Here is a 12670-nt window from a genome sequence, read left to right as displayed (position 1 = left end):
GATAGAAAAATTTAACCCTGTAATGCCAAATGTATCATATTTGACATAACGACTTTGATACCATCGTCAGTATGATTTTTTGCATTTTGAAAAACCTGACATGTACAGTTGCACACAGATTTGCTGTTGGGAGCAATAAACTGTGCAAAAATGATTGATGTAGCAAAAATGATACATATTAGTACTCACATGTGCAAAATTATATTTAATTCCTTTTTTTAAATGTGTCAGATTATTCAATAAACACTCCACTTTCAAAAAAGCTGAATTTTCTGGCAATTATTTCATGGTTCGATCAAGTGCCAACACAGCTCACGGCTCTCATAATTAACTTTCATCTTTGCTGTCATAGCTTTCAATAGCTGTAGGTCAGCAGTGGACTTGAGCTCAGGCCCCTTCAGCAGTAGATACGATCACCTGCACAACTAGGTGAGCCGTAATGGCACCCATACAAATTTAAAGAAACTGTTTCTTTAAAAACTAACTAAGTGTTTCTCCACGTCAAAGGACCTTTTCTATGCTTGCCTCATTCACGCTTCAGCTCTGTGAGGCTGATACCGATCCTCTCACTCTCAGATACAGACCCCTAAAAGTTATTTATGTATTTGATTAAAAGGTGATGGAAAGACCTTTGTGTCATTTACAGTATCTTACCTGGAAAATGTGAGTTTAGATTGATATTATTTGACAGCTTCCATTTTACTAGGATTTTGGCCTGATAGTGCTCGATCTATTTCTCTGTCCATATTTTCTCTCTTCCTGATTTAAGCTACAACAAGCAATGTGTCGTATGCGCACTGTCTCTGACCCTCACGAGCACACACATATACGAAGGACAGAACAGAAACACACTCACAGTGTCTGACAGGGTCTCAGTGGAGACATCCCCTGTCAGTCTGTCAACTCTCGGGGTTTCCAAACAAGCCAAGACAAGCTTTCTTGAAGACAAGATACAAGACAACTCATCACTTTTGGCTAGTGGTCTTTTGGGATGCCAGTCTTATGCAGAAATGTCACATTCACAAAGAACACAAAGGTGAAAAAAAATAAATAAAGACTGTGGGTCATCAGGCTGTCTTAGGACTAATTCATGTCTTCATGAAAATTGATTGATAGGAACTGGTGTGTATTGTGAGACTGCACATGAGGCTTACAGGCAGCTGGCTAATTAGAACTAAACTGTATTAACGCAACAAGAACCGTGACCCCTGCTGAGCCTTGTTCTTAAATGTACACACACACAGAATATGACCTCATTATTGATGCTCTTCTTGGTTAAGATACTCTCACGGTCTCTGCTACTCTGGACTTCACAGAATAAAAACCCCACACAGATATAGTGACCAATTATTGTTAAAAACTCAACACCCTGTTATTTCTGCTTCAAGGGCTCAGTAATCATGGGCAGGGATGTTGATTTTTTCCCTGACACTAATCACTGCTGTTTTAAATGGGATAAAATATAGAGATTTTCTAAAGATGGGTATTTGAGAATTGCAACAATGTATCACAAACACAAAGTTCCACATATTGTGGGAGTCAGTTCCTTAAATGATAAAATACTGTCTATGATAATTATTTAACTCAAACATAAAGCTAGCCAATAGAGTCACTTGAAAAAGATACTTTATGTATATTTCAAATAAAATAGGTAAAGGTCGGATTATTTTACCCATCAATCTACTCCCAGTACACAATAATAATAAGTAAACATAATATGGGAATATACAGTACATGGAAAAAAATACTTTACCACAACTCAATCTTTCATTTCAGGTGTTTTTACTTGCTTTGTCTCGAGAATATAATATCAAGCACCTAGCCATGTAATCTGCCATTACAAACATTTGTGAAGGAACTGGTCATTCTAAAGAGCTCGTGGTACTAAAATAGAATGCTATATTTACAAAAGTCAATTTGTGAAATTTATATCCCCCCTATATATTCCATGATCAATTTTAAGTACAGGGTGGGCCATTTATATGGAACCATCGTAATAAAATGGGAATGGTTGGTGATATTAAAGTCCTGTTTGTGGCACATTAGTATATGTGAGGGGGCAAACTCCTCAAGATGGGTGGTGACCATGGTGGCCATTTAGAAGTCGGCCATCTTGGATACAACTTTTGTTTGTTCAATACGAAGAGGGCCATGTGACACATCAAACTTATTGGTAATGTCACAAGAAAAACAATGGTGTGCTTGGTTTCAACGTAACTTTATTCTTTCATGAGTTATTTACAAGTTTCTCTTTGTTCACAGCCATTGGCATGTCGAAGAGGTTAACATGTGAGGAACGGATCGAAATTGTGTTGCTATCTGGTGAACGCAGTAACCGGGTCATTGCAGCAGATTTCAATGCAAGACACCCTACGACACCACCCATCTCCCATGCTACAGTTAGCAAACCGCTTGCTAAGTTTCGTGAAACTGGTTCAGTGTTGGATTTGCCAAAATGTGGACGCAAGAAAACTGTCACTAATGAAGAAACATCAGTGGCTGTCCTAGCTTCATTCAGCAAGAGCCCACAGCGTAGCACTCGCCGCATGTCACTGGAGAGTGGCATTAGTCAAACATCACTTCGGCGGATATTAGCTACTCACAAATGGCACCCTTACAAACTCCAGCTACTGCAGCATCTTAGCGAGGATGACCCAGATCGGCGCACAGAATTTGCAGAATGGGCAAAACAAAAATTGGAACAGGACCCTCAGTTCACGCAGAAGATTTTGTTCAGTGATGAGGCAAACTTTTATGTGAATGGTGAAGTTAACAAACAAAACCACTGCTATTGGTCTGACACTAACACACTTTGGATGGATCCCTCCAAGACTGTTGGAACAACAAAAGTGATGGTTTGGTGTGGTATATGGGGTACAACGATAGTGGGTCCATTCTTCATCAATGGAAACCTCAAGGCCACTGGATATTTGAAATTGCTACGTGATGATGTGTTTCCCTCTTTGTGCATTGAAGCTGGCACGTTCCCTGAGTTCTTCCAGCAAGATGGTGCACCACCACATTATGGGTGCCAGGTCCGAGCATTCCTAGATGAACAGTTTCCTGGAAAGTGGATTGGTCGTCGTGGGCCAATTGAATGGCCCCCAAGGTCTCCCGATCGGACCCCCTTAGACTTTTATCTTTGGGGTCATCTGAAGGCAACTGTCTATGGTGTGAAGATACGAGATGTGCAGCATCTGAAACTACGGATACTGGATGCCTGTGCTGGCATTTCTCCTGCGGTGTTGCTATCAGTGTGCGAAGAGTGTGAGAAGAGGGTTGCATTGACAGTCCAACACAATGGGCAGCACATTGAACACATTTTACAAGTGGTCAGAAACTTGTAAATAACTCATGAACGAATAAAGTTACGTTAAACCCAAGCACACCATTGTTTTTCTTGTGACATTACCAATAAGTTTGATGTGTCACATGGCCCTCTTCCTATTGAAAAAACAAAAGTTGTATCCAAGATGGCCGACATCTAAATGGCCACCATGGTCACCACCCATCTTGAGGAGTTTGCCCCCTCACATATACTAATGTGCCACAAACAGGACTTTAATATCACCAACCATTCCCATGTTATTACGGTGTATCCATATAAATGGCCCACCCTATAGTATTATTGTATGCTGGAAGTGGCAGTTCACATAAAGTTACAGAGCAGTGTTGCAACGTGCTGAAATGCATAAGATTCAACAACACTGCTGACTTTCTGACATTAGCATTGGTTTTCATGGCCGAACAGCTCCTGTCGGTGTATTGTGTTGTTTGTCCAATACTTTTGTTCATTTCATGTACGGCAGAAAATAAAGGAAGCAGAAAAGATACTGAAACTAGTATTAATAATTTGGAGAATACAATCAGCATATATTTTAATACCAATAATCCACCACTGTCAGGTTTCTTTTTTTTTTTAACACAATTAGTTTGTAAATATATTTCACTACTTCATGCAAAGATGTTTCCCATTAAAAGCCTTCCAGGGTTTTTTTATTCATAAAGAAGATACATCTCAATCATTTAAACTACATCCAAATGACACCTTTAGTACAGCTAGAGTAATTCAAAGGAAAGAACATGGATCAAATGTAAAAGGCTGAGCAAAGATGAAATTAATGAAGTGTTTAGTATTTAATAAGTAGGTTAAAATAAAATGTATCGGCTAAATGCACAACATCAGCAGGTTAGTAGGCATGATAATGTGATAGTATTATGATTATTGGATAAAGAACTGAGGAAATGTATATCATCCTTATGAGGTATGTTTTATAATTATTTGATCACCTTCATGGTTTGTTTTTTTTTGTAATCTTGTTGATGCTGTACTAACCGAGCAAGCCACGAACTCAATCTCAGCAACCATTCCAGCTCTGTGACAGTAATCTGATTACTGATGACTTACAATTATACTACGAAGAAAAAAACTTACATAAGGATGGTAAACAGGAGTGAAGCAACTTACAGTCTGTTGTGTTTCATTCAGTTAAATAAGATACATTAAAAAGTGAGATGTCATGATTGCTGCGTGTTCTTTGAATAGTTCATTAAAAAGAAAACTACAAAAATGTTCAATAACTTGCTAGCACCAAATTACAAAATTATCACTCAGTATTTTTTTGTAAGATTATTATAAGAAGGACATGCAGAGGGTTGTTGGGACAAAAGAGGATGCTAGAGATAAGGGAAGTTGGAGGCAGACAAGTAAATGCACACTTCTTCACAATAGATAAAAAGTAAAATTTCAAATGAAAATGAGATGGAATGAATAAAGGTCTTAAAATTACTTTTAACTAAGAAAAAAATCAAATCATGTAAAGGGAATTCTCTTTGGAGAGCTGCGCATACCAGCTGTGGTTCGTATAATGTAATGAGCCTGCGGCAAAAGGCTCTGAAAGAAATGCCAAAAACTGCGTATTAGTGCAATACACCTGTAATTCCATTTGTTGTGTTTTTTAATGTCACTAAAGATGTATGCAGTGCAATTATTCCATTCCCCCCAAATTACCATGGCATGCATGTCCATGATGAGTGCATGTGAACTTCTCAAAATTCAAACTAAATTTTTTAGCGAGGTAATTGTAACAAAACATTTTAAACCTCTGATATGATGAAGCCAGCAGCAACAGACTTCTAAGCATTTCATATTTAAAAGGAACAGAACAAAAACATAAACAGCTAAAAGGTTGGTTTTTTTTTCACAATACCTGTAAAACTTATATGAGTTACTCAATAAAGATGCCCTCTTCACATTTGTCTCATACATAAATAAATAAAGAATATCATGAGACTTACGAAGTATATATAAAATAAATATTTCATATGTTTAGATTATGTTTATTTATTTATTTTATTGTAGGGGTGCTTGATGCTCCACAAGAAAATACTGACTCAAATCAGCAAAGTAGCAATCAGTAACATATGTTGGTAAATTAGAACAAATAATCAAAGAAGAATTAATCAAAGTATAACATACTAATTAGAATGAGACGTCTGTCTCTGTCTTGCCTGAGCAAACTGATTTCAGAGCAGATTACATCACCTCAGAGAAATGTAATCTCACTGCACATCAAGCTTGGCTTGACAGACACGTCTGACAGCTGGATTCTGTTTGGCTGCTCAAAGGAAGCATCGCAGATTAACAGAAGAAGACTGCAGAACAGTGCAATGTTAGCTCATTAGGTCCAGCAGACCTGAATGCTTTTATAGGTGTTGCAGGGTCACATGTAGTTACATTAGCTGCCCATAAAAAGATTCAGTCGGAGGAAATAAATTTGTAGAGACAATTTAAATCCAACAATGAATTTAGTGATTAGAATTACCTTTAATTAATGAAAGTTGGTCAAAGCCTTTATTGGCCAGCTCAGTATCTCCACATGGACATTGATAAAGCACTTTCTTTTGGATGTAAAATCTGGGTCACTTATAGTCCTGTGTTTCTCTGAAGCACATTAAAGAGGGGGGCTATTTACATTTATTTTTTCGCCTGTCCTGTTTGATTCTTTTGCCATCAGGATTATTGTCTAAAGGCAAAGAAAGATGCCCAACGGATTTACTTTACCAAATGGACCACCCCGGCCTTGCTGTATTGGTCTATTTGATTCACCTTTGCTTTTATTGTTTATTTTATTTTATTTTCACTTGCTATACACAGGACAGACATGACTGGGGGAAAGAAAAGGGAGAAAGAAAGAGAGGTAGGGAAAGAAAAAACAGCGGGGAAGAGGAATGGTGATAAAGGGCAAAAAAAAACAAACAAACAGACAAAAAATACATATATCAATCACCTGGATCACCTGTTGAGAAAGAAAAAAGTGAAAACAAGCAAAAAAAGAGAGCAATATAATAAACAACATCATCGCGATGACCTATGTGAATATAACAGTAAATACTAAATATTGAATATTATTGTGCACGTAGGATCGACAGCACACAGTGTGCTTTGAGGTAGGAGCCAAAAAGGGTGTAGTTTGTATGTGTGAGCACCCGTGTGTACACCTGTGAGCATGGACGCGCTTGTATTTAAAAGGTTCCTTCATGTAATGATCTGCTAGAGGGTGTGGGGAGCCACAGCCCCGTCCTCCAGGGCATGAAGCAGGTATGGAGGAGATCCAGGCTCCAGACATCCAGAGGCCCTCAGAGCACAAGAGACCAAGGAAGACTAACAGAGGGGCAACCGTGCCACTTGTGCTATGGGCTTGAAGATGGCCTCTAGCGTTGTCTGCCACATCCCCATTGAGTTCCTGATGAAGACTCTTAGGGTCCTGTTGATCTTGTATAGTTTTGCATTCCAGGATCCAGGTTTAAGGCATCGAGTCAAAGGCCTTCTTGTAATCAATCCAGGCAGTGCACAGGTTGGTCATCCTAGTCTTGCAGTCTCAGCTGACTGCTCAGTCTACCTGTAGTTGGTGTTTTGCGCCTCTTGTATTCTTGCCAATCCCTTTCTGTGCCCTGCTTATACTGGAGACCCTTTCTTGGATGTCTGCCACATGGTTACTGGACCTGGTTCAGGGAGGTTGTTTTGGTCTGCCCTCAGATCCACTAGCCACTGAGCATTGTCATTATGGGTTGCGTCCTTCTCCCATATGCTCTTCCAGTATTGTTCCGTCTCCAGCCTTGGTGGTGCTGTTCTCATATTTTCCCCCTACCACTGAGTGTACACCTTGGCTGGTTCTGTGGAGAACAGCTGGTTTTTTCTCCTGCCTTCGATCTCTCTGGTGTACCTCTTCAAGCGGCTGGCCAAGGCTGTGAGTCTTTGCTTGGCAGTTTCCAAGGCCTCAGGTATGGACAGCTTGCTGTACTTCTTAGGCACCTTATTTGTCGCACCTTTCTGCAACTCCGTTAGTTGGCTAACCTCCCTCCGTGCTACCTTGATCTTAGCCTCTAACCTCCTTCTCCATGGAGGGTACTGCCCCTTGTGGCTGTTCAACTTGTAGCCAAGCATCACTGCCGCCGTATTGTAGATCAGCTTGTTAGTCTCGGTAATGGTAATGTGTGTCTCGGTAATGTGTGTCTCGGTAACACACACACACACACACACACACACACACACACACACACACACACACACACACACACACACACACACACACACACACACACGTGTAGAAAAATATTTAGTATACACATCCAGAAATGCATATACTATTATATATTGTACATATATTTATTAGTTTCAGATGTAGCCATTCTTGTATTTTGCTTGTTTACATTATTGTATTTTGCACAACTCTGTTGCTTGTGAAGCTCGCACACAAGAATTTCACTCACATGTGCTGTACCAATGTACCTGCACATGTGATGTGACAATAAAAGTGATTTGATTTGATTTGATTTGGTGGCCGTAGGTATCGTCCGTAGTGCTGCATTAACGTCATCTAGCAGACCTTCTGAGGGTACTTCACGTAGTCTTGGTAACTGGTTACAAGGGGTCCAGGTTTCAAGCTTGGCCATGATCTTATCTTTCAGGTCAGTTCCTCTCGCACTTAACGATTCTTCTCCTATGGCACTTGGGGCTTGGTACCCAATCTCGGGTGGGGGTGATGATATCTCCCCCCTGACCTGGCATCCTGGCTCCTCCTTGCCGTAGCATTTATGTTGTACCTCGTCAATCTCTAGCTGTGAGAGCAGCCCCTTCTTTTGAATGTTAGAACACTGAGCTACTAGTTGTTTCGCCATCATTGTGAATGTTGGGTATCGAAGCATCCATAGGTCCCTATAGATTGATGATTGAGGTGGAGCAAGGCAGAAAGTTGGTGCCTTATTCGCTGGCTGCTCCAGTCTGCATGAAAGCAGATAGAAAGTATTTAGATGTAGAAAAAATGCTTGTGTGAATGAGCCACTTTGTATAAAATGCTTAGGGCTCAAATTGAGTAGAAGAGCGATATATGACAAACAGTCCATTTGCTATTTACATAACTCCAGTGTCATTCTACATTGTACAAAACTGAAAATATTGTCTGGAACAACAGCCTATATAAAAGCTGTATTTGAATGATTTGGTATACTCATTTTTTCACTGCTACTGTATCAGGTGTACACAAAAAGTTTCAGGAACAGGCCAATAAAATTAAAAATCATATAAATTTTAATCATTAAATTTGCCAGATCTCACAGTTCATAATAGTCTTCGTGGGTGTGTCCCAACAGCTTGCATTGGAACTGTTATACTTAGATCACTCCCTGGAAGTTCTTTTCTACCCACTTGCACTGTGTGTTCTGTAATTTCATTATTAGACAGTCCACTGTACTCTTTCAAAATGATTAGAATTTTGTGTGAGGATCGTTACCTGTGATGAGAGGCGTGTCTCTACATAAGCTCGAGCAATTTACAGCAGATTTCAGTTGAAGAGTCCGCAGTTTCCAAGCCCGAGGGTGAAGCATCAGGTAAGGAGAGAGACTTGGAGCTTGCTTGTTATTTTTTCCAACATTCACAATGTAGTGTACTGTGGATTTGTCCCTCAGGGTGATGCTGTCTGTGTGGAGTTCTACATCCTAAGGCACCTGAAGGAGAAAATGACCTAAAGTGTGGTGCAAGCCAGCCTGCTGCCCTGTGCTGGCAGACAGCACACTGAAAATAATTGTTTTAGCCATGAAAACACAATCGGCAATTATCGTTTGCCTTACCCCTTCTCTGGAACTCTTGTTTCCTAAAAATGATAATAGGTATACTGAGATCCAGCACTCACCGCTAAGTAACAACTGCAAAATGATAGAAAAGGACTTGCACTAAGTAGTTATGCCATTATTAATGAGCCCTGAGAGTCCACTTGCTTTGTTGAATTCTACTGGCTTACTGTAACAAATATGAGTAAATACAGTTTAATAAGAAGAGAGGAGATATAAGAGAAACTGAACATGATTTATTGATATGGTAATTAATATGTGCTATTTGGTGATTAGATTCTCAATGTTAGCCTTTTTCATGAACAAGTTAAACAACCACATCACTGTTATATTATTGCAGTGCTAACCAAGCAATGTTAATTGTTCAGTTAAGTAGTAGTTTTATGACTCTCAATCATAATACCGACCTTCCTACATTTATTTAGAATGAAAATGTGGTCATTCACTAGCTCGTGAGGCAATGTCATCCCTTCAGGGCAAGCAAAGCAAGCCAGTGCTTGTCTAGTGAAATCTAAAAATAGATAAATGGACTGGTTATATAGTGCTTCCCTACTCTACCTGGGCACTCAAATTGCTTTATATGCATGCCTTTTTCACCTATTCAAACAAGCATTTTTTTCCAAGCGTAAGTGCTTTCTATTTAACATTGACACATATTCACATTTTGATAGCATCTTGGCCAAGGATGTTTAGCATGCAGACTAGATCGAACCAGCAACATCCATCCTTTAAATCATTGTCATCTTGTGTCTATAGTTGGCTATTGTTTCTGGAAGAAGAATTAATACCCCCTAATTAATGCCCTTCGATTGAAACTGATACCAGTACAGATTGGTACTGATAGGTGTTCTCATGGGCATGTCCGTGTCCTAGTAACAATGACTGAAACTCGTCAAGCTGATATAGAAAAAATTTAATAGCTTGTTTAACATGATAGCAATAAGAAGCTTTGATGATGGACAGGGGAACTCAAGCACAGGCTCCATCAACGCTTACAGATTAGCATCTTTGAGAAATCACTTGGTTGATCAAATGAATAAAGTTTAAACGTGTTTAAAAGTTATTTTGGTAATACACCACCTTCGTTTTCATTAATTTTTAATCATTGTGTGTGTGTGTGTGTGTGTGTGTGTGTGTGTGTGTGTGTGTGTGTGTGTGTGTGTGTGTGTGTGTGTGTGTGTGTGTGTGTGTGCAGTACATTGTCTCTATTTGCCTTTTTGTACATTCTGTATTGCATGGTACTGGGCACTGCTTTAAAGAATAACTCCAATAAAAACTGCAAAGGAAATGGGAATTATTTTGTTGTGCAGTAATAAATATATATGGAGAGAGGTCCAAAGGTGCATGTGATGGACGTGGAACATGAGCTCAGGGAAATTTAAATAAGCTACAGTTTTTGATTTACACTAAACTGCTTTAAAAAATGATCTTGAGTGTATCTTTAAAAATGATTTATATGTATCATTAATTATTATTTCCCTTCTTTTTTTGATAGAACTATCTTTGTATCAAGCTTAGTCATATCCAGAATGTTTTAGCCTCAGGTTTTTTCAGCACGTTATGACTAAACTTGTCTCTGTGAGCCTACCTGTTAAGTGCAGCACCTCTGCCCCTCAGCTGTGTAAGCCACAGCACCCTGATAAGAGTTCACTGACCTTTGTGTTGGAGTGGGAAGCAGAGAATTGGGAGATGACAAGCAAAACAGACTAGGAGATGCAAAAAAACAGAAGAAGTAGTAAGCAGTATCTTTACAGTCAGGCGTTTCAGATACCCACTGTTGCCAGAGAGGGGAATTGAAAACAATTATCTCGAAGAAGCTGAATATGTCAGGGCATTGGAGTGGACTGTAGGGTGGGAGATTCTCACTAGTGCTGAGTCTGATCAAACAAGCTATCCAGATGAGAGGAAGATTAGATGAGATGATGGTCTCGGCGGATTCAACTGGCTGACTCTATGATTGCAAACATGTACTGTGGTTACTTTTGTCTAGGGGTATAGTGCAGACCGAATCCATCTCAACTTAATTGAAACACTTTTCTGTAGGGACAGTGTGTGCTGCCTTTAACCTTGTGCCATAAAGTCTTAAGTAAAAACTGGTGTTCACATAATAGCCAGGAGCATGAACAAATACAGACCTGGTCTTGGTTGAAAAATTAGGTTGAGGACCTGTGTATACCATAATGGCATGGCAACAAAATATAAAAATTGCTCTCACTTATCACTAAAATTTAGCAAGAGGAAGCAGTTTGCAGACAGGACTATAGCTTATATTTAACATAGCCAAATGTTCTTCGATTGATTGATTGTGACCTTTCTGTGGGAAGGGTGCATGTTTCTTCTGTATCTCTGTGGGTTTCCTATCCAAGTCATCAAAGACATCCTTGTTAGATTAATAAGTATGTAGTTGTCTGTTTTTCTATGTTGGCTGTGTTATGGAGCAACCGTTTGCCATATGTCAGCTAGAATACGCTTTAATTAAGACACTGAAATGATTATAAAGTATATAACTTAAAATAAGTACTGCTTAAGTACTCCACCTAATCCCCGCGTACAGACAGAGGCTGAAGCTCTCCAAACCTGTCGTGAGGACCAAAAAACTGTGGAGCAACGAGGCTGTGGAGGAGCTTCGCACGTGTTTGGAGTCTACAGACTGGGACACAATGAAGGCTGCTTCTAACAGCTTGGACGAGTTTACGGACACTGTCACCTCCTATATCCACTTCTGTGAGGACAGCATTGTGCCATCACGCACCAGGGTGAGTTATAACAATGACAAACCCTGGTTTACTCCTAAACTCAAAAAGCTGTGGCTGGAAAAGAGAAAGGCGTTCAGAAGCGGAGACAGGGACTGCTACAGAGAGGCCAAGTACAGGTTCACTAAAGAAGTGGACATTGCTAAACATCAGCACTCTGAGAAGATGCAGCAGCAGATCTCAGAGAATGACTCGGCCTCTGTGTGGAAAGGTTTTAGGAATATCACAAACTACAAGCCTAAAACCCCCCACTCCACTGATGACTTGCTCTTGGCCAACACCCTCAACGACTTCTACTGCCGTTTTGACGAGCCATCAGGCAGCCTTCACACCTCCAACGGCCCCAACAATAGAGACACTTTGGACACTCATTCCCCCACCTCTCCCCCCTCCATAGAGCCATCACCACCTTCAAACACTTCACCTACAACACCCCCTCCTCACCCCACACAAAAGAGGATTTCACACCACCTCCTCCCACCACAACTCTTCATATTCATGAAGCAGGTGTGAGGAAGCAGTTTAAGAGTCTGAATGCTCGAAAAGCTCCCGGCCCAGACGGTGTGTCTCCTGCCACCCTCAGACACTGTGCAAACGAGCTGGCCCCAGTGTTTTCTGGCATTTTCAACTCCTCACTGCAGGCATGTCATGTGCCTGCCTGCTTCAAGTCCTCTACCATAATCCCTGTCCCCAAGAAACCTAGGATCACTGGACTAAATGACTACAGACCCGTGGCTCTGACATCTGTGGTCAAGAAATCTTTTGAGTGCCTGGTTCTCTCCTATCTC

This window comes from Rhamphochromis longiceps, linkage group LG5 (assembly GCF_057381845.1).
Source record: "Rhamphochromis longiceps isolate RC_006_pf linkage group LG5, R_longiceps_female_GT1.1, whole genome shotgun sequence".
Classification (NCBI taxonomy): domain Eukaryota; kingdom Metazoa; phylum Chordata; class Actinopteri; order Cichliformes; family Cichlidae; genus Rhamphochromis; species Rhamphochromis longiceps.
Note: the sequence above shows the minus strand (reverse complement) of the source record.